This window comes from Eptesicus fuscus, chromosome 14, assembly GCF_027574615.1.
Source record: "Eptesicus fuscus isolate TK198812 chromosome 14, DD_ASM_mEF_20220401, whole genome shotgun sequence".
NCBI classification, from domain to species: domain Eukaryota; kingdom Metazoa; phylum Chordata; class Mammalia; order Chiroptera; family Vespertilionidae; genus Eptesicus; species Eptesicus fuscus.
In genome coordinates, this window is record NC_072486.1 from 25,752,179 (window position 1) to 25,761,247 (window position 9,069).

Sequence of the window (9,069 nt, forward strand, 5' to 3'; positions counted from 1 at the left end):
CAGTCACCTGTGGTCAGCTACAATCCAAAAATATTAAAGGAATAATTCCAGAAATAAACAAAAGTTTAAAATTGTGTGCTATTCTGTGATTAAATCGTGAGCCATCCATTTCTGGCCACCTGGAACGTGAATCATCCTTTGTCCAGTGTCTCCATGCTGTATATGCTCCCTGCTCCTTAGTCACTTAGTAACCCTCTGGCTTATCAGATTGACTGTCACGTGGAATCACAGTGCTTGTGTTCAAGTAACCCTTATTTTACCTAACAATGGCCCCAAGGCCATTCACATAATTTTTATCATAGTATATTGTTACAATTGTTCTATTTCATTATTTGTTATTGCTGTCAATCTCTTACTGTGCCTAATTTATAAACTAAACTATTATACAGGGGTGGGCAAAAGTAGGTTTACAATTATAATGCAAATAAATAATATGATAATAAATAATAATCCTATATAATAAAAGGCTAATATGCAAATTGTTTCCTTGACCAGGAGTTTGACTGCCTGCAACCCCTCCCCCTGGCTGGCCTCACCCCTGATCAGCCCCATCCACCCCGATAGGGGTGGGCCGGCCGGACCCCATCTGTGCAGAAATTCATGCACCAGGCCTCTAGCACAATAATAAACTGTTTCATATACTCACACCTGTAAACCTACTTTTTCCCAGCCCTGTAGGGATGTATGTATAGGACAAACATCATACAGACAGGGTTTGGTACTATCCACAGTTCCAGTCATCCACTGTCCACTGGGGGTCTTGAAACATATTCCCCACAGATAAGGGAAACTACTCTTGTGACATCTGAATCTTAAGTAATGTAATCAGCTTGGCTCTGAACCATGAGATAGAACCTCAGCGGTGTTACCTTGGAGTTCTTTAAACTTGCTCTTAATAAACACTTATTATATAACGTCCCATAGACTTGGCCTTAAGGAACAGAAATAAATAACTTGGTTCTGGCCTAAAGTTCTATCCTAAGGACCAAATCAACCTTAGTTTGATTAGAATAAATAGAAATGTCCCTTTCTTGGTCAAACACCAGGTCAGCCTTTAGCAATCATTAAAGGGAATCAGCATACCCAAGCACCCTACCCCCTTCCCTTTCTGTGACTTTCACTGGGAAGTGGTTGGTTTTGCCCCCCTTTCTCATGGGAATGGGGAGTGGGGGAGGACTCCTTATTTTGCTCAGTTAAATGAAAGTTTTGATGAATAGTTTTGTAGCAGAGTCATATTCTACTTTTTAGCCCATGTAACCATGATTTAGATAGTAACACCATAGTGTCCATTGCTTCAGGGGAGGAATGACTCAGCAGATGTCATAAAATCAGTTTTCAGGTTTTAAGTTCCTAAAGCATAACCAAGTGGACACTGAAAAAAATAATAAATAAGGGCATGTATAACAGTTTTGAAAAATATAAGAGTTGTGTTTCTTTCTGTCCCTAACCCTTACTCCCACTATATTAGAGAACGTTTACCAGATTAGGGAGAACAAAGAGTCAGAGATGGAAAAACTAAGGGCATTGAAGATGCTAGTGGGTTCCTGAGAATTGGCTCTGCCCTGCTTTCTCCCCAGAGTAAGTGGCTGATAACCCCTCTTCCCCCCCGGCCCCCCGAGAGATTTGGAGGGTCTGATTGCTGAGGGGCCAGTGTGTGCTTTCACAGGAAGGGCCGAAGGGCCTAGGAAAGTCACAAGGCACTGGGGTTCCTCTTCATGTAGACACTCCCAATCTTCTTGTGATTATCTTTAGCCTCTTTTCTCACTTTGCTTGGGCAGGGCAGGGATTGCCCCTCACAATAAATGCTGCATTTTGATGACTCATTGTCTTCCCTTCCCCAATCTTTCTGTTTAAATCATCAGAGATGTGGGTTGTGAACACTAGGGTAATGATTAGGGGTGGATGATCTGAAGCGGGGGGTGGGGGGGGGGGAAGGAGAATAGAAGAAAAGATAAGAACAAAAATCAATGTGGTAGACACCTACAAGATGCCCCAAGGATTCTTACTTCTACTTCCTGGTACTCATTCCCTTCTATACTCCCTTCCACATCAAGTATGGCTTTCTGTGTAAATAATAGAACACAGTAGAAATGATGTGAGATGTCTGAGGCTAGGTTACATAAAAAAAAACACTTGCCATTTCTATCTTGCTCACAAAAACTGTGCAACCTGTGATATCTGTTTCCTCATTTCTAATCTAACCACCTATTTGATGCTATTTTTAGAATCCCACTTATAAATTCAAATCCTATATTTTAAAGGTCACACTAAGCTATTGAAACAAAGTGACCCCAAATAAAGTGGCTTAAAGAATATAGAATATTGCTTCCACTGATATTCTATTAATACAAGCATAGTCATATGACTATACCTAATTAGAAGGGAGGCTAGGAAATTTAGTTTATCTGAGTAGCCTTGTGCCCAGAAAGGAGGGATTTGGGTAAGTAGCTAGTGTCTACAACCATTGCTCCTTAACATGACTCAAGAAGATTTTGGAAATAATTATAATTCTAAAACCACTAAAGAAATGGAGTTAGTAACTTAAAAATATTCACATTGAAAGAAACTAAAAACAAGAGACAATCAAGTGTTGATAAAGTTAAAATGGATAAATTACTTGCAGTTAATTCATACAACGAAATACTATACAGGAATGTATACCACAGCTAGAGCTACATGCAATGACATGTATAAATTTAACAAATAATAATGAGCTAAAGTACACAAAAATAAGTACATGTGTATAATTTTACTTGGGGAGAAATCCAAAAAAGGCAAAATTAGACAGTGTTGTTTGAGGACACATGGATAGGTGGTTAAGTTAGAGAGAGGCATAGTTATCACATAGTTAGGATAGTGGTTGCCTCTAGGGAAGATGGTGACTGTGGTCAGGGCAAGGTACATGGGAAACGTCTGGTGTACTGGCAATATTACATTTGCTGACCTAGATTGTGGCTTACATCAATATTTCTTTTATAATCTATATATATAAAAGCCTAAGTGACTGGACAACTGGATGACCAGACAACCGGCCGGTAGCTATGATGTGCACTGACCACCAAGGGGCAGACGCTCAACTCAGGAGCTGCCCCTGGGTGGTCAGTGCGCTCCCACAGCAGCAGTTCCACTCAGCTGACCGGGCACCAGGCTCACAACTGGAGAGCACGCTGAGGCAGTGGCGCGAGCCTCTCCTGCAGATACTCTCCCTGCGTGCCCCTCCCCCATCTGAACTGGGACCAGGATCAGGACTGACTGGGTGTGAGCTCACACACTGTGCAAGGAGCAAGGCTGCAATGACGAGCAGCGGCTATGCAGTCATGGGCGCGCTGGTATCTCCCTAGGACAGGCGCACGGAGATTGCAGTGGAGTGGCAATGAGCCTACTAAGCAGTGGCGGCTCAGAATGAGAGGGAGTGGTGGGGCACCCAACCCAGGCTCAGGCTCCTTCCTGGCCACCTACTGCTTCATGCACTACTTCATGCTGTGCGGGATCGACACGCACAGAAGGCTAGAGCCCGACGAGCTGGCAGGTAAGGCTGGGCTGTGGCAGTGCAGAGGTCTACTGATCCCTGCAGGCCAGGCCAAGGGACCCCCACTGGTGCACAAACCCGTGCACTAGGCCTCTAGTCTATATATATAAAAGCCTAAGTGACTGAACGACTGAATGACCGGTTGACCAGTCACTGTGAAGCGCACTGACCACCAGGGGACAGACGCTCAACGCACAGGATCGGGCCCCCTCCTGTCTGGATAGGGCCTGGAGGGGTCGGCCGAAAGTGGCTATCCGACATTCTCCGAGGGATCACGGATTGCGAGAGGGTGCAGGCCAGGCCGAGGTACCCCACAGGTGCATGAATCCGTGCACTGGGCCTCTAGTTACTCCATAACTGCACATATGTATTTTATAAACCTTAAGGTATATATGTTATATCCCACAATAGATTTCCCATGTACATGTAAAAGCTAAGTCATCTTCAAAAAATAAAATGAAGGGCAGGGATATGCCTAATAATAAAAATGGTTTAGTATTTGTGCAAGAAAAAACCAAATGTATACATGGAGTATAATAGAGGTCTCAGACATATTTCTCTTTAGGGAACTAGTATAAGATTAAGTTGGCAGTACCAATTGATAGAGAAAGGATGTTTGTTTAGGACATGGTAGTGGGAGAATGAACTCACTCTAGGGAAGGAAATAAAAGTTTGTCTTACTTAATCTCACTAGCTAACTAACAAACAAGGGTCTATAACCTTTAGAGTTAATAGGAGATAATGTAGGAGAGTATCATTCTGACCTAAAAGTAGGGAAGAACTTCTGAAACAAAATTTCAAAAATATAAACTCGAAGACAAAAAAGTTGATTAAATTTGAGTAATCAAATAGAGGATTTTCACTCAGGGGAGGACACCATTGACAAGGATAATAGATTAATATAAGAATGAGAAATATTTGCAATGTTAAGCTAACAAGGTATTAATAAATAGAATATATTAGGAACTCTTGAGAATAACGAAGTTGAGGTAGTAAACCCAATGAATAAGAGACAATTTACAGAAGGGGGTCAGGGGACTAAGCACAGAAAAAGATGCTGAGAGTCATTAGTAATCAGAGAAGTGTCAATTAAAGCAGCACTCTTAAATCACTTTAAATCTATTTGACTAGCAGAAATTAAAAGGCTAGATATTACCAAGTGTTGAAGGAAGGGGGGTATATAAGGAACTTTGTGCATGGTTGGTAAGAGCGTAGATAGTTGCAGCCACAAGAGGTAAGACCAGAGCTCAAGGAGTCATAAGTACCATAGGGTTCGGAGCCATGTCTGTACCAAGGTCCACACTAGCAAATCACACTTGCAATACTGCCTCTTCCCTCAGTTAGTTTCAAATTTTAGTGCTGCTCAAGCCATTCTGATTTATAGACACACAATTGCATGCTGTATTGTGGCTTCAAGAGATTTGTGGAAATATAGGTTCTAGTTTCTACCTCTTAGGGCAGGAAGGCGTTAGAAAAATGGAGTCCCACCACCTCCGACCCAGTTGGGGTTCAGGCATGGGTATTTTATAAAATCTCTCCACACCATTCTAATATGTAGCCAGTGTTTTAAAACACTGCACCCAAAGGATATTGGAAAAGAGGTGGAAAGTGCTGATTTAGTGCCTCCACCACACCATCACAGAGCACCTGGTGCACACTTGCTATGATTGATGTACTGTGTTCGTATTGTCACAATACTGCAGGCATTTGTCTATAGCATGAAAACACATCACTTACCTTTTGCTGAAATTCACTTTCCCATGCAATGAGGGTGTTCAGAAAAGCAATTTATTGGAGATGTGAAAGACCATAATTAGCACAAAGGCAAGTCATCCAATTGAGGAAAACCAAGAAGAATGTGCTTACGTAGGAGCAGAGAATGCAATGGGAACTTTTAACACTTGGCTTGATACTGTCTAGAACAGACATAGCAGAAAAAGCTCAGTCCATCAGGGATGACTTTGGGAACGGGTGAAATAAAGACTTACCTCAAAATTGTGTTCACCGAGCTCCAGGCATTGGCCGGCAGCAGAATCCTGTGGTTTCAAACAGTTTAGCTGAATCACATAAACCTGCAGAATGTCATTGATTCCATTAAGAAGTAAAACCTAAATGAAGAACAGACGGAACATTCTGTGGACTGTTAGCAATTTCCACTCCAGAAAAAAAAAAAATAGTGGTTTCTGCAGTGAATCTGAAGATTGTTTTTAGGTAGAATGTAAATGAAGATCTTTGGAAAATAAGCTGTTCGTGAATGAATTCTATGAAAAGCCCGCTGATATTCAAAGCAATCACATTATATGCTAAAAGTCACACAAACACACAATACATACATAATTAGTGGAAATAATAAAGTCAGATGTGCCCTGCCATTAACACATTTAAATATGTCCATCCTTTCCTTATCTTTATCTTGCTGCCTACACTTCTTTCCAGGATTTTTTCCTAATAGGCACTCGCTCATTAAATTATGTGCTTCTGAAATTCTCTCTCAGCGTCTACTTCTAAGACACTAGACACAGACATTCAGCCTGATTTCTACTTGCCTAGGAGAGAAGCTAGATAGTCACTTTTCTCAACTTCTATGGTAGGTTGGACAACAATTGCCCAATTACCCTGGTTCTCTCTTTGGCATGCTGCTCTCAGTGAGCCGAGGATACATCTCTATGCTCTTGAACTTAAGAGTGGCCATAGAACTTAGTTTAGCCAATGATATGTTATTAGAAGTAACCATATGCCATTTCCAGGTAGAAATTTAAGAGTCGGTATGTATTTCACTGTTTCTTTTTGCCCCCAAACTGGTAATATTCTAGATATAGTCTGTGTGCCAGATGGATCCTGGTCTGGTGATGATAGGCAACAGAGCTGCAGCCAACCTTCAGCCAACATTCAGTGGACATGTAGTAGCATGAGCAATAAATAAACCATTGTTGTAAGCCTCTGGTTAGCATGCTGCAGTAATCCATTCTGTTTCGTTTGTTGTTTATAGCATTTCCTTGTATGAATATACCACAATTTATATATCTATTCTACTATTGACGAACATGTGTTGTATTTTGTTTGTTTGTTTTAATATTATGAACTCAGGGCTAATGAACTTTCTTGTACCATATATTTTAATGCACATATATAAGCATTTCTGTTGTAAATATATGCAGACTTAGAATTACTGGCTAATGGGGTATACATATGTGCAGCTTGAGTAGGTACTGAAAAGCAGTTTTCCAAAGTGGCTAGACCAACATGCACTCTCATTCATAATGCTGGGGAGTTCTAGTTGCTCTACATCCTGGCCAACAGTTAATAGTATCAGTTTTTCTTCTTTCTTCTTCTTTTTTTCTTTTAAATTAACTATTCTTATAGGTATGTAGAAATATCTCATTGTGAAATTTAGCAACCCTCAGATGACGAATGGAATTGAACACCTTTTCCTATGCTTACTGGCCATTTGGAGTCTTCTTTTGTGCAGTGAATGTTCAACTTTTGGCCTTTTAAAAATTTTGATTGACATTATTTTTCTTATTGATTTGTAGGTATGAGTCCTTTGTAGATTTCAGTATTGAAAATATATTCTTCTACTTTTTGGTGAGTCTTTTCACCTTCTCAATCATGTTATTTTGATGAACAGAAAATTTACAATGTTAATGAAATTCAATTTATCATCCTGTTAAAAAAAATCTTTGCATAGATTATAAGATATGCTATTTTTTTAATCTTATAAAAGATTCATTGTTATATTTTCCAGATTTGGATTTATTACCTATCTGGAGTATATTTTAGGCTAAGGTGTGAGTAGGGATCAAGATTTATTTGTGGCCACATGTATACCAAATTAGATGAGACTACAACTGTATTAGTCAGGGTTCTCCAGAGAAACAGAACCAATGATTGATAGATAGATAGATAGATAGATAGATAGATAAAGATTGATTATGGTAATTGTTGTTCATAGTTATGAAGGTTGAGATATGCCATAGTTATGAAGGTTGAGATATGTCTGCAAGCTGGAGACCCATGAAAACCAGTAGTGTAATTTAGTCCAGAAATGAGGGGGATGCTGATGTTAAGTCCTGGAATCCAAGGAACCAGAAGCTTCCATGTCCAAGGGCAAGAGAAGATTAACATCTCAGCTCAAGTAAAGAGAGGGAATTCCACTTTCCTCCACCTTCTTGTTCCTTTCAGGGCCTCAAAGGATTGGATGATTCTAGCCCACTTTGATCAAGGTTGATCTTTAGTCAGTCTTCTGATTCAAATGCTAATTGTTTTGAAAAGACTCTCACAGACACACCCAGAAGTAATGTTTTACCAGAAATTTACTAGAAATCCCTTAGCCCAGTCAAGTTAACACATAAAATTAACTCTCATGGCTCTGGCTGCCAACTCCTGAGAGACCTTGACCTTGAGCCAGAGCTATCCACAGAAACTATGAAATAACAATGTCTATTGTTTTTAACTGCTAGGTTTTGACTTAATTGTTGTGCAGCAACAGATAATTAATTCAGAAGTGGAGCCAATGGGACTGACTGATTTATTGGTGCAAGAAGGTTTGAGAGAAAGGAATGGATGAAGATGTCTAGATTTTGGATTTGAGAAACTGGATGGTAGTGGTGCCATTTACTGAAGCGTGGAGAGTTTAGAAAATATAACCTTTTGGGATGGGGGTGTCAAGAGTTCTGCTTTGGACACATTTTTAAGTGACTATGAGACATCCCAGTGGTAATGTCAACCAGGCCACCAGTCAATGAATACAAAGTGAGTGTTCACCAGCCAACCATCATTAAATGCCTAATAAGGGATCACTCTTGGTCAGGCTCTTTTCTATGCCTTGGGGTCATAGGGTGAAACAAGACAAACTTCAATCAATTTCTATTCCATTAGTCAGCAACAGATCACAAATTAACAAGATGATTTCAGAAACAATAAGTAATGAAAAAAAAATGGGAAAATGCCAAAGGTTGTTGGAGGAGGGGCATGCTAGAGAGATTAAGGATGATTCGTTAAAGACACAGTAAGGGGCTTGAGCTAAATGTGTACATTTTAGGAACTCCAGCATCCTGACGGCATTTAAATTGCCACTGGGATTGATGAGATCTCCTTGAGGAAGAATGTGTAAAGAGAAAACATCTCAGAACCAGCCCTAGGGCTTCATCATTTAAGGGTCAGAGTCAGGAGGACCCTGCAAAGAAGACCAACAAGGTAGGAGAAACACTGGGAGAGGATGGGATCACAGAATACAAGAGAGGAAAGTTGTTTGGTTTGGTTTTAAAGGTGTGTGGTGATCTGTGCCCAATGTGGTTATAAGTTGAATACAATTACAGCAGAGAAGAAACCACTGGATTTTATAACATAGATGTATGGGCAATTTAGTAAGAACAAATTGGACAGATAAGTGAAAGGAACACAAGCTGTATTAGAATGGGTTAAGTAAAGAATGGGAGATTAGAGATACTCCCTAAGGTTAGTTGCTAAACCAAGCAATCATTTTCTGATGCCCCTAAACAAGGAGTTTGGGCAGGGCTCAGCAGGCCCATTCTTCTGCT